Source organism: Pongo pygmaeus, chromosome 16 (genome assembly GCF_028885625.2).
Source record: "Pongo pygmaeus isolate AG05252 chromosome 16, NHGRI_mPonPyg2-v2.0_pri, whole genome shotgun sequence".
NCBI lineage: Eukaryota > Metazoa > Chordata > Mammalia > Primates > Hominidae > Pongo > Pongo pygmaeus.
The window spans coordinates 99736712-99749485 of record NC_072389.2 but is presented as its reverse complement, the minus strand read 5'-3'; the positions used below and the strand labels follow the sequence as shown (position 1 = coordinate 99749485).

Genomic DNA, 12774 nt, shown 5'->3' with positions numbered 1-12774 from the left:
GGAGGGTCAAGGGAATATATTATAAATAAGTAAATTCCCTAACAAGTAAAATATGTCTTTTGAAAGCTTCCAGACTAGATTATCTGTGGAGATTTCCAGAATCCCCCTACCCCTGTGGAATATTCTACCGTTTCTCTAACATCCTTATTTCCTATAGTAAATTCATGAAACAGAAGTTCATCTCTGAAATGAAGTCGGCGTTCGGAGCAAAGAAACCCCAAAGCTGCTTAAAATTGTCTGGAGCTTTGGAAACACACCCAGAACGATTCAGGAAAGTACCAGTCATTGTTCCCATCTTGCCGGCTTTGCAAAAGGGCTCATGTCCCTCCAGCATCATAAATTATCTTTCCAGTATGGGCCCTGGTCGAGCAGCGCAAGTCAAAGACAAAGGGCTGGTCACGGGCACATTTGGAAACAGGTTAAGCTTGCTTCTGGAGTAGTCTGTTTTTTCTGTGGAGCTCTGACCTACCTCGCTGGGTTCCTGAGCCTCTGCTTTCTACAACTTAACTGGTAGCCTTGTCTTCCTCCCCTTCAGTCCGACTCCAGCTCACCAAACCTGGGCTGCCTTGGGCCAATCGCACATTCACAACGTTAGAGATATATATTTCTAGGGTTCAGTGATACTTACATTTCTGCATTTAAGATCTCAGACTCTTTGGGAGGCCAAAGTGGGTGGATCACTTGAGGCTGGGAGTTCTGAGACCAGCCTGGCCAACATGGTGAAACCCAGTCTCTACTAAAATACAAAAACTAGCCGGGTGGGGTGGCATGCACCTGTAAGGTGCATGGGAGACTGAAGCACAAGAATTGCTTGAACCTGGGAAATGGAGGTTGGAGTGAGCTGAAATCACACCAATGCACTTCAGCATGGTTGACGGGGTGAGACTCTGTTTCAAAATAAAATAGAATAAAATAAAATAAAGATCTCAGACCCTATTTGGCTTCCAGCCCCTCAGTCAATAATAATTTATTAGTTCTGTGATCTTGGGGGCAACCGCAAGGCTTCAATAAGTCATGTTTTCTCATCTGCAAAATGCAGATTATAACTATATTTTTGGAAATTATTTTGAAAATTAAGTGCACAAATGTGTGAGGTATGAAATGTTGTTCTAATGCATGGGCAATACTCAATAAATATGAGAGGTCTTCAAGAAGTTCATGGAAAATGTGTATTATGGAAAAAAACTATCCATTGACCCCAAAATTTTTGCACCAAAATAATCTCATACTAACTTGTTGTAACACATCTAAATAAGACCTAGATTGAGGCACTAAGAAGGATAAGACAACACTTTGAAAAGAGCTTCTCTCAGAGCAACGTGAATTTGGCTATAATTGAAGCAAGAACAAACATCATATTTATGATGAACCATGGGTGGAAGAATGGTGAAATAACTGATGTTTTAAAAAAAAGTTTATGGGATAATGTCCCAAAGAAACCAGTGGTTTACAAATGAATAACTTGTTTTTTTTTTTTAATTATTATTATACTTTAAGTTCTAGGGTACCTGTGCACAATGTGCAGGTTAGTTACATACGTATACATGTGCCATGCTGGTGTGCTGCACCCATTAACTCATCATTTACAAGACAGTGTTAAAGATGAAGCCTGCAGCTGCAAACTATGCACAACAATTTTTGAGGAAACAAATGAAACTTGTTCATGCCTGAATTGAAAAGGACCAATGATTAACAGCAGAAACAATAGCCAAGGCCACAGTCATCTCAACTGGTTCAGGTTACACAATTCTGACTGAAAAATTAAAGTTGAGCAAATTTTCCATTCAGTGGGTGCCAAAACCATGCACCCAGATGAGCTGCAGACAGGAGCAGAGCTTTCAATGGAAATTTTAAGCAAGCGGGATCAAGATCCTGGAGGATTTCTTTGAAGAACTGTAGCAGGAGATGGAACATGGCTTTACCAGTATGATCCTGAAGATGAAGCACAATCAAAGCAATGGCTACCAAGTGGTAGAAGTGACCCAGCCACAGCGAAAGTGGACCAGTCAAGAGCAAAGGTCATGGCAACCATTTTGTGGGATGCTCAAGGCATTTTGCTTGTTGACTTTCTGGAGGGCCAAAGGATGATAGCATCTCCTTATTATGAGAGTGTTTTGAGAAAGCCAAAGTTTTAGCAGAAAAATGTCTAAGAAAGCTTCATCAGAGGATCCTTCTCGACCACAACGATGCTCCTGCGCACTTCTCCCACCAAAAAAGGGCAATTTTGTGAGAGTTTCTATGGGAAATCATAAGGCAGCCACCTTACAGTCCTGATTTGGCTCCTTCTGACTTCTTTTGGTTTCCTAATCTTAAAAACATCTTTAAAGGGAACCCATTTTTCTTTAGTTAATTATGTTTAAAAGACTGCATTGACATGGTTAAATTCCCAGGACCTTCAGTTCTTTAGGAATGGACCAAGTGGCTGGTATCATTGCTTACAAAAGTATCTTGAACTTGATGGAGTTTACATTGAAAACTAAAGTTTATATTTTTGATTTTATTATTTCACTCAAATTTTCCACATACTTTTTGAAGGCCCTTTATAGTACTATTATTACTATTGTTATGGTCTAAATAATATTTAACCCGAACAAAATATTTCATAATGATAGGTCCTTATAAATCATTAAGAGAAACAGGATGGAAGAAAATTTTGTCATAGGTTAACTCTGTTTTTCTATCTATCTTACTATCTATATATCTTCATCATCATCATCATCATCATCTATATGTCTATATCTATAATAGGGGCACATGAGAAGATAATGGGTAAGATTAAAATTGAAAATTTCTCCATTTCTAGAGTGCATGATTTTCAGCAATATGAACAACATTACCTATGAGCCATGGGTGTACATTTATAGTATCTCCAATTTTAATGACTTTAGTCATTGAATCATTGAATTCATTTATTCACTCCATCATTCAATCAATATTTAATGAGAGCCACTAAGTGCCAGGGCTTGGTTTAGATGATGGAGCCATAAGAAATAATAGCCTATGGTTCTTGACTTTAAGAAATTCATGGTTCCACTATGAAGCCAACAGCTCAATAAAAAAATTCAAGATGAGTCCAATATTAAATGAACTCATTAATGCTTGTTAACATCTTTCTATGTAGAACTTGACCCACCCCCAGTGGCCTCACAAATAATTCTTGAGAAGATATTCTTGTTAAGTGGCTCAGCCTCCCCAAAGGGGTGTTAACAAAACATTTCTCACTGGGGCCTATGGCTACTTGTAGTAGCCCCACACACCTCTGTGAGGAAGAAAGTTTCATTCAAGAGAATTGTTTAAAAAGCATGTAGACTATGAATTCTAACAGTTTTCTAAAACCTATTCTTGATTTGAGCCTGATCAACAGAGAATGAGGAATATTGACTCCATCACTGTCATTATCAATAAGCTCTAAACCCTTAATATATTTGTTCTTGCTCTGGTATCATTGGCCCTCACTTAGAGATGTGATTTAAAAAATCCTAGCGAAACCGTTATTAGATCAATTAAAAAATACATTGATGTTCCCCCTTGGACTATTCTCTTTTTGCTACAATTTCAGTATTGTATCATGCCTTTCAGTGTACAAACATCCATCTTTAAAAAAATAAGTATGCTCCCTTGATTACATATCACTCTCCAGATACTTGACTGTTTCTCTGCTCTTCTTTTGAGCATCTTTTTAAAAGAGTTGTCCTCACCTCCAACAAAACCTCCATCCCACACAGTCTGGCTTTTAGCCCTACCACTAAATGGAAAGACATGATTTAAACCATCAAGTAAATCATTTCTGTTACTCACTCTCTTATATTATGTAGTCACTCACTCTCTTCCTCTTGAAACACCCTCTTGTCTCCAAGCTTGGCCTTCCTGGTAGCTCTCTCCTCTTTTCCCTCCCTTGTTGGTCTCCATTGTTGGGGTCTGTCCCTCTTTCTGACCTCTATACTGATTGCTGGGGACTCAGTCCTTGATCTCTTCTAATGTTACCCTTCTCACTAGGTGATCTCATCTATTCTTGTGGATTTAAGCCCTGTATTCAACGATTTATTTTTAAAAAACTAAATGTATGTCTGCAACTTGGAATTCTCTCTGAACTTTAGATACTTATCTCACTCCCTTGCACACACCATCAACATTTAAATGGATCTTGAATGTCTCACACTTAAGCAGCTCTAAAAGAATTATTTATTTCCCCTTTATCAGATATATATATTTTTAAACATCCTGGCTTCCCTGTCTTGGTAAATGATTCCACCATTTTCTTCGGTACCCAAACCATAAACTCAGTAGTTACCCTTGATTCCTTCTTTTCTCTCCATTTTATTCCTAATTTATCAGGCATATTTTATGGACTCTACTTCCAACATACAGGGCACATTGGTCTACTTCTTTGACTCTCCAGTGCCAGCAGAGTGCTCAGGACTCATCGGCTCCCAAATGGAATCCCACAACTAGACGCTGCTTCCAGTCGGCTTCTTCCTAACATACTCCCTACAAAACAGATGTGTTCTTAAAAGAATTGAATCTTATCACTGTTGCCAAGTGAAGAATGACTCGGTTTATAAACTTAGAAAAAAGAGCTTCATGACTCATCAAGGGTTGCAGCCTGCAGGGTGGCCATTCTGACAGGCTGGGACGCATAGCCTCCGGCCAGAAGGCAAAAACAGACACTTTGATGGAGAGGCAATGGGAAGAAATTTATGCTGAGTGGAGTAGCCAAATATACATAATCAAAAAGCTGGGAGGAGTCATGAATATTTATGAAAGGAGAAATATGTGTATGTGCAATTAGGCTTCATGCCCCTTCATGGGTCCCATGTTCAATAAAATGGCAGCATTAGTATGATCTGAGAGTGGAGTTTTCTGGCCTCTGACATCAAAAGATGAAGCAGAGGACATTAAAACCCTTACTGCGCATTCTCCCTAGACTGGCTGGAGCCACTCCCTGGTCTTTTATCAGGAAAAAAGGAGGGGCAGTGTCAAGCAGTTGGTTAGTATCAGTGGTGGAGCCTTTTGAAAGGGCTGGTTTCTGCTGGACGCTTAGGGAAGAAAGGCTAACCGTTGTTAGAGACGGAGGGGATATCAGGAGGCGTATCCAACCACCATTTTGCCATGGCCTAGAAATCAGTTTTCAAGGTGACTCTGGGGTGTCCTTGACCAAGAGATTGTTCATTCAGTCAGTTGGGGGGCTTAGGATCTTATTTTTAGTTTACACTCTACTCCTTAAATAGTCTAATAGTTCCTGTCCTTCTGGAATAACCTCTGAGTACTTTTTCTTGGGCTACGATGCCGTGAATGATTTCTCTTCAGCCTTACCTTGATCCATTTCAGTCTTTGAATTCCTCTGGCTGACCCAGTACTTTCCTGCCTTCAGCTTTCGCAGAAGCTCCCATCTATGCCTGAAATGTTCTCACCCTGACTCTTCACATCTTTTGCATGTCAACTCAAATGCCACCTTTCATAGAGGCACTTCATCAGTACCCATCTAAAGAGAGCCCACGTTATTCCCTGTTCCATCCGTTATTTATGTCTGAGTCATCGTTCTGAACACTCAGTGGATTTTTTTTTACTGACAACTCAATCTTTTCTTTCACTCTTGAAAACTGTTGTCTCTGTCATTATTTCCCTTCTTCAATATTTCTTCTCTTTCTGAAGTTTTATTGAACAGATATTATACTTCCTACACTTATATTTCGTAACATTTAACTTTCTTATGCTAGCACTTGGTGTTTCTTTTTTTCTTTTTAATCTGTTTTGAGAAATTTTCTGGGCTTTATGTTTTAGACAAAAATTTAGTTTCTGGCAAATTCTATTTTACTATTTTCTTATTTTTTTGTAATTATATTTTTAATCGTCTCAATAGCTTTTCCTTATTTTTAAATTCTCTTTCATAACACTGTGTTCTTACTTTCTGTATTAGATAGTTTCTTAAACCTTTCTCTTTTTTTTTTTCATTTTGAACTCTTATTTTAGGTTCGGGGATACATATGCAGTATATGGGTAAATTGCATGTTGCTAGAGTTTAATGTACAAATAATTTTGTCACCCAGGTAGTAAACATACCCTCACAATCCCACAGCCCTCCACCCTCAAGTAGACCCCAGTGTCTGTTGTTTGCTTATTTGTGTCCATGTATTCGCAGTGTTTAGCTCCCACTTATAAGTGAGACCATGTTATATTTGGTTTTCTGTTGCTGCATTAATTTTCTTAGGATAATGACCTCCAACTGCATCCATGGTGCCACAAAGGGCATGATTTCATTTTTTATGGCTGTACAGTAGTCCACGTTGTATATGTACCACATTTTCTTTACTCAGTCCACCATTGATGGGCAGCAAGGTTGATTTCATGTCTTCGCTATTGTGAATTGCGCTACAATGAATATGCAAGTGAATGTGTCTTTTTGGTAGAACAATTTATTTTCCTTTGGGTATATACCCAGTAATGGAATTGCTGAGTCAAACGGTAATTCTGTTTTTTAAGTTCTTTGAGAAATCTCCAAACTGCTTTCCACAATTGCTGAATGAATTTACATTCCCACCAGCAGAGAATGTATTCCCTTTTCTCTAAAACCTTGCCAACAGCTGTTATTTTTTAACTTTTTAATAATAGCCATCCTGACTGGTGTGAAATGGTATCCCACTGCGGTTTTGATTTGCTTTTCTTTAGTGATTAATGATGTTGAACATTTTTTCGTATGTTTGTTGGCCATGTGTATGTCTTCTTTTAAGAAGTGTCTGTTCATGTCATTTGGCCTTTTTTTAGTAAGGTTATTTGGTTTTTGCTTGTTTTTTTGTTGTTGTTGTTGTTTTTGTTTTTTGTTTTGTTTTTAAGATGGAGTCTCGCTGTGTCTCCCAGGCTGGAGTGCAGTGGCGCAGTCTCAGCTCACTGCAACCTCTGCCTCCCAGGTTCAAGCGATTCTCCTGACTCAGCCTCCCGAGTAGCTGGGATTACAGGGTTTCGCCATGCTGGCCAGGCTGGTCTCAAACTCCTGACCTCAGGCGATCCACCCACCTTGGCCTCACAAAGTGCTGGGATTAAAGGCCTGAGCCTGTTTTTTGCTTGTTAATTTGCTTAAGTTCCTTATAGATTCTGGATACTAGACTTTTGTCCAATGCATAGATAACAAATATTTTCTCCCATTCTGTAGTTTGTCTGTTTACTGATAGTTTCTTTTGCTGTGCACAAGCTCCTTAGTTTAATTAGGTCCTATTTGTCTGTTTTTGTTCTTGTTGCAATTGCTTTTAGAGACTTCTTCATGAAATATTTGCCAAGGCCTATATCGAGAATGGTAGTTTCTAGGTTTTCTTCTAGGTTTTTTGTAGTTTTCGATTTTACATTTAAGTCTTTAATCCATCTTGAGTTGATTTTCGTATATGATGAAAAGAAGGGGTCCAGTGTCAATCTTCTGCATATGACTAGCCAGTTATTCCAGCATCATTTATTGAATGGGGAGTTCTCTCCCCATCGCTTGTTATTGTCAACTTTGTCAAAGATCAGATTGTTGTAGGTGGGTTCTCTATTCTGTTCCATTGGTCTATGTGTCCATTTTATATCAGTACCATGATTTGGTTACTGTAGCCTTGCAGAATAGTTTGAAGTCGAGTAGTGTGATGCCTCTGACTTTGTTCTTTTTGCTTAGAATTACTTTGACTATTTGGGCTCTTTTTTGGTTCCATATAAATTTTAGAATTGTTTTTCTAATCCTGTGAAAAGTGACAGTGGTAGTTTGACAGGAATAACATTGAATCTATAAATTGCCTTGGGTAGTATGGCCATTTTAGCAATATTGTTTCTTCCTATCCAGAGCATGAAATGTTTTTTCCATTTGTTTGTGTCATCTCTAATTTCTTTCAGTGGTATTTTGTGATTCTCATTGTAGAGATCTTTCATCTCCCTTGTTAGCTGTATGCCTAAGTATTTCATTCTTTTTGTGGCTACTGTGAATGGGATTGCACTCTTGATTTGGCTCTCAGCTTGAATGTTATTGGCATATAGAAATGGTACTCATTTTTGTACACTGATTTTGCGTCCTAAAACTTTATTAACATTGTTTATCAAATCTAGGAGCTTCTGGGCAGAGACTATGGGGATTTTCTAGGGATAGAATCATATAATCTGTAAAAAAATTTAGTTTGACACCATCTCTTTCTATTTGGATGCCTTCCATGTCTCTTACCTGATTGCTCTGGCTAGGACTTCCAGAAGCAGAAATCTGGATGGAAGTGGTGATATGTTGGATAAGAGTCGTGAGAATGGGCATCCTCATCTTGTTTTGGTTCTCAAGGGGAATGCTTCCAGCTTTTGCCCATTTAGTGTGATGTTGATCATAGGTTTGTCATAGAAGGCTCTTATTATTTTGAGGTATGTCCCTTCGGTGCCTAGTTTGTTGAGGCTTTTTAACATGAAGGGATGTTGAATTTTATTAGAAGCTTTTCCTGCATCTATTGAAATGATCACATGGTTTTCATTTTTAGTTCTGTTTATGTGATAAATCATATTTCTTAATTTGTTTACACTGAACCAATTTTGCATCCCAGGGATAAAGCCTACTTGATCATAGTAGATTTGCTTTTTGATGTACTGCTGGATTCGATTTGCTAGTATTTTGTTGAGTATTTTTGTGTCTAGGTTCATCAGGCATTGATATGGTTTGGCTGTACCCCCACCCAAATCTCAACTTGAATTGTATCTCCCAGAATTCCCACGTGTTGTGGGAGGGACCTAGTGGGAGTAATTGAATCATGGGGGCTGGTCTTTCCCATGCTATTCTCATGATAGTGAATAAGTCTCACGAGATCTGATGTATTTATCAGGGGTTTCCGCTTTTGCTTCTTCCTCATTCTCTCTCGCCACCACCGTGTAAGAAGTGCCTTTCACCCTTCACCATGATTGTGAGAACTTCCCCAGCCATGTGGAACTGTAAGTCTAATTAAACCTCTTTTTGTTCCCAGTTTCAGGTACGTCTTTATCAGCAGCATGAAAACAAACTAATACATGGATATTGGTGTGAAGTTTTCTGTTTTCATTGCGTCTCTGTCAAATTTTAGTATCAGAATAATGCTGGCCTCATAGAATGAGTTAGGGAGGAGTCCCTCCTCAATTTTTTGAAATAATTTCATTAATATTGGTACCAGATCTTCTTTATATATCTGGTAGAATTTGGCTGTGAAGCCATCTGGTCCAGAGCTTTTTCTGGTTGGTAGGTTTTTTAGTACCCATTCAATTTTGGAACTTGTTATTGGTCTGTTTAGGATATTAGTTTCTTCCTGGTTCAATCTTGGGAGGTTGTATGTTTCTAGGAATTTATCCATTTCTTCTAGGTTTCTAGTTTGTGTGCGTAGGGGTTCATAAGAATCTCAGAATATTTTTTGCATTTTTCTGGGGCTGTACACCTTTCTTTGGGTACTGATTAGATTTTTGTTGTTGATGTTTAGTTCTTTTCTAAGGGCTATTTTTCTTTTTATTTACGTAAAAATATTCTTGTGCAAGCTCTTGATTTTCCTCTAATGCTTTGTGACTTTTGGCTATTTGGGTATGTTTAGAAGTAAAGAACTAGCTTAATTATTATGCTGGATACAGTATTTTTTCTATCATATGTCTCCTAAATGGGCCCCTCTTCTGAATAGGAGAAGTAAATGTGAGTTTTGTAGAGTTTAATTGCATCTGTCGGAGAGGTCCACTTGTCCATTTTGTACATGTGCAGGGAACAGGCAGGTAGCTGAGAAGCAAGTAAATTTCCTGGGTAATGAGACTGACTCTCAGGTGGGAACATTTAATATGCATTTTTCTGGATGTCCAGATCTTATTTTAATTTAATCTGGATTCCCTTTTATGATCTTTAATTATCTAAAGACTTTCCCTGTTTCTCTCTTAGACTTCAACATTTATACTAGGAGTCTTCTCTAAGATAATATTTCTAGTTATTTAGAAAATAGTTCATAGAATTCTACCTAGTAAGCAAATGCCTCAGCCAGCTGCTCTGTATATGTCAATGACAGAGAGGAGCTGGCTTACCTAGCTGATCTGGAAACAGTACTTTAGCCTTGAACTTGGATGATCGCCTCTAGCCCTCATTTACTGTGTGTACTTGTTAACCCCAGTGGGGTGTCCCTCAGACCTCTGTCGGGACTTCTCTCTGCAGCAGCTTTTTCCTGTGGGTGCTTGGAGTTGTGGATTTTTCTATGTTGGTTGTGCTCCCATTCAACCTCTTCTAATTTCTACTATTAAGAAATAGCTCACAATTTCAGATCCACTAATAATATCCATTTGTGTTTTTAGCACAAAAGTTTATCATATATTTTAAAGAATATTTACCATTATTTATGTGGGAATTTGGGAGGGATGGGAAGTAAATAGATGAGCTCAATGCTATCATTATTTATTGGAAGTTCCTCTACATCTGCAGCAGTTTTATCTCCTTCCCTAACCCTAACCATTTCTTTCTAGCCCTGGAGTCCAAGACTCTTGTTTCACAGGCCTATCTTACCATGTTTAATGTACCCTTGTTAGTCACCATAATACATGTGGCACGGTGTGAGATATTAGTGAGTTAAATAAAATATATATGAGAAGCTCCAAGAGAGTCAGGTACGAATGATCTGTGGGCAAAAGGGTCAGTGTGACTAGGTGGAGTTATGGATGTGCACAGAGGAGCCAACACAATAGTCTTCACAGAGTGGGTAATTGAGCTCACTCTTGAAGGGAAAGAAGGCATTTGGGAAGGAGATGACCCCATGCAGAGAGGACAGAATTATCTGGGCATAAGGTATGAAAGTATTACACAGGATGGGAGCCCAGTGTGCAGGGGATGAGACAGGATGCAAAATCAGGAGCCAGATCCTGAAAGGCTTATGTCTATTGCGCTAAACAATTTGGAATTTACCCTACAGGCAGAAGTGACCCATTGAAGGATTTTAAATGTGGACATAATGGGATGAATAAATGCTAACATTTAGTCAGCTCTTAGGATGCACAGGCAGTGCTCAAAGTGCATCCCAGGGGTTAAGTCATTTAATCATCATGATGACCTGATGAGGCCAATGTGAATATCCTCATTTTCTACTGAAGACATTGAGTCCTAAACATAAGTTTCCTGAGGTCAGGTTCTTCATCTGTTCACAGACAGGTCCTGGGTTTCTAGCTCTGGGCCAGCATGATGAATGTATGCAGAATGAATGAATGAATGAGGCTCACAGGTTACACACACAGGGAAGGACAGAGCTAGGACCTGAAGAAGGGTGGCCTTACCCCAAAGCCTACACATTTAACCACTATCATCATTTCTACATTAAAAAGATGAAAAAGATAATGCTGGGTAGGGGAAGAGATTGGAATGTGATCTGACTGGAAGGAGACTAACAATAAAATTACATGCATTGTAGTGTAACTCAAACTATAATCACTGAATATTAATTTGAAAATGAGCATTGTGGGAAAAAGTAAATACTATGTATTTACTTGTTTAATTTTTTGACTTTTTCCACTAGAATCTGCTCTCCCTGAGGTCAAAGATTTTGTCTACTTTGTTTATTGTTGCATCTTCAGCACCTCAAAGAATTTCAGGCATAGGATGGTTGATCAATAAATATTTGTCAACTAAATGAATGGTTATGTAATTTTGAAAATATTGTATATTGGATCTTCCTCTTGGTGATTTATAACCTATATTAGCATATTAATGGCAATAAAAAACTTTGATTTTTTTAACCTAATTTTAAAAAATTCTATTTACCCTCATACCCTTTTATTCTTAGAATTAGTGTTTTTCTTATAATTATTGTATTAGGATTAGATATACTTTGAGGGAACTTCTCTTCAGGAAGTTTCTACTCAATATATTGTTATATCAAGAAGTTATTTTACATGCTGGAAAATATCCATATTATTAATAATTATAAGTAACTAATAATACTAATAATATCCACTCATTATTAATAAAACAAAGAAACTGTTTTAGACAATGGCATACCCAAGTAAAGTAAGCAAAGTGTGTGCTGTTTGGATTAAGTCAAGTTAGCATTGGTAAGGCTGCATGGGGTCTACAGAGATTCAGTTTCTTCTTTTTTTTTTTTTTTAAATGAAGATGAGGTCTTGCTCTGTCGCCCAAGCTGGAGTGCAATGGGGCAATCTCGGGTCACTGCAACCTCCGCCTCCCGGGTTCAAGCCATTCTCCTGCCTCAGCTTCCCGAGTAGCTGGGATTACAGGTGCCTGCCATCGTGCCCGGCTAATTTTTGTATTTTTAGTAGAGACGGGGTTTCATGTTGGCCAGGCTGGTCTCGAACTCCTGACCTCAGGTGATCCACCCGCCTCAGCCTCCCAAAGTGCTGGGATTACAGGTATGAGCCACCGTGCCCAGCTAGAGATTGGGTTCCTAAGGATACCCAGTGTAACGTGAGAAAGGTGGATGCTTATAATTTTAGAATGAGTTTGTACAGTGCTAAGGATTCAGGAATAGGAACCTGTGGTTCCCCTAGGCCTGCTTTTTTCACTACTCCTTGCCTTTCCTCTGCTCTGTCTTGAGCCATGGATGGTTAGGAGGAGGGGACATCTGCAGGCCCCATCTCCCAGACCTCCTGTCATCTGACATTTAGATGAATTCAGCCAATGGCAGGCACTGACAAGAGAAAGGAAGGAGATGCCAGGGCATTTGTCTCCCCTTTTAACTCGTTCAGGCGGGTCTCCAGTAGCAAGGCTGTCCCTCCACAGTTCTTTTTTTTTTTTTTTATGGAGTTTTTTTTCTTTATTGAGAAACGTAAGGCTTGGGTACATCAAAT

General features: G+C 38.7%; 2 long non-coding RNA genes across 2 annotated transcripts in view; one reads left to right on the top strand and one right to left on the bottom strand.

The window, feature by feature from the left end:
* Nucleotides 1-12774, bottom strand: part of LOC129014206 (uncharacterized) — a 157988-nt gene that overhangs the window by 9676 nt on the left and 135538 nt on the right. The window lies entirely within an intron of this gene.
* The window catches only part of LOC134738246 (uncharacterized), a 205247-nt gene that overhangs the window by 61654 nt on the left and 130819 nt on the right, over nt 1-12774 (top strand). The window lies entirely within an intron of this gene.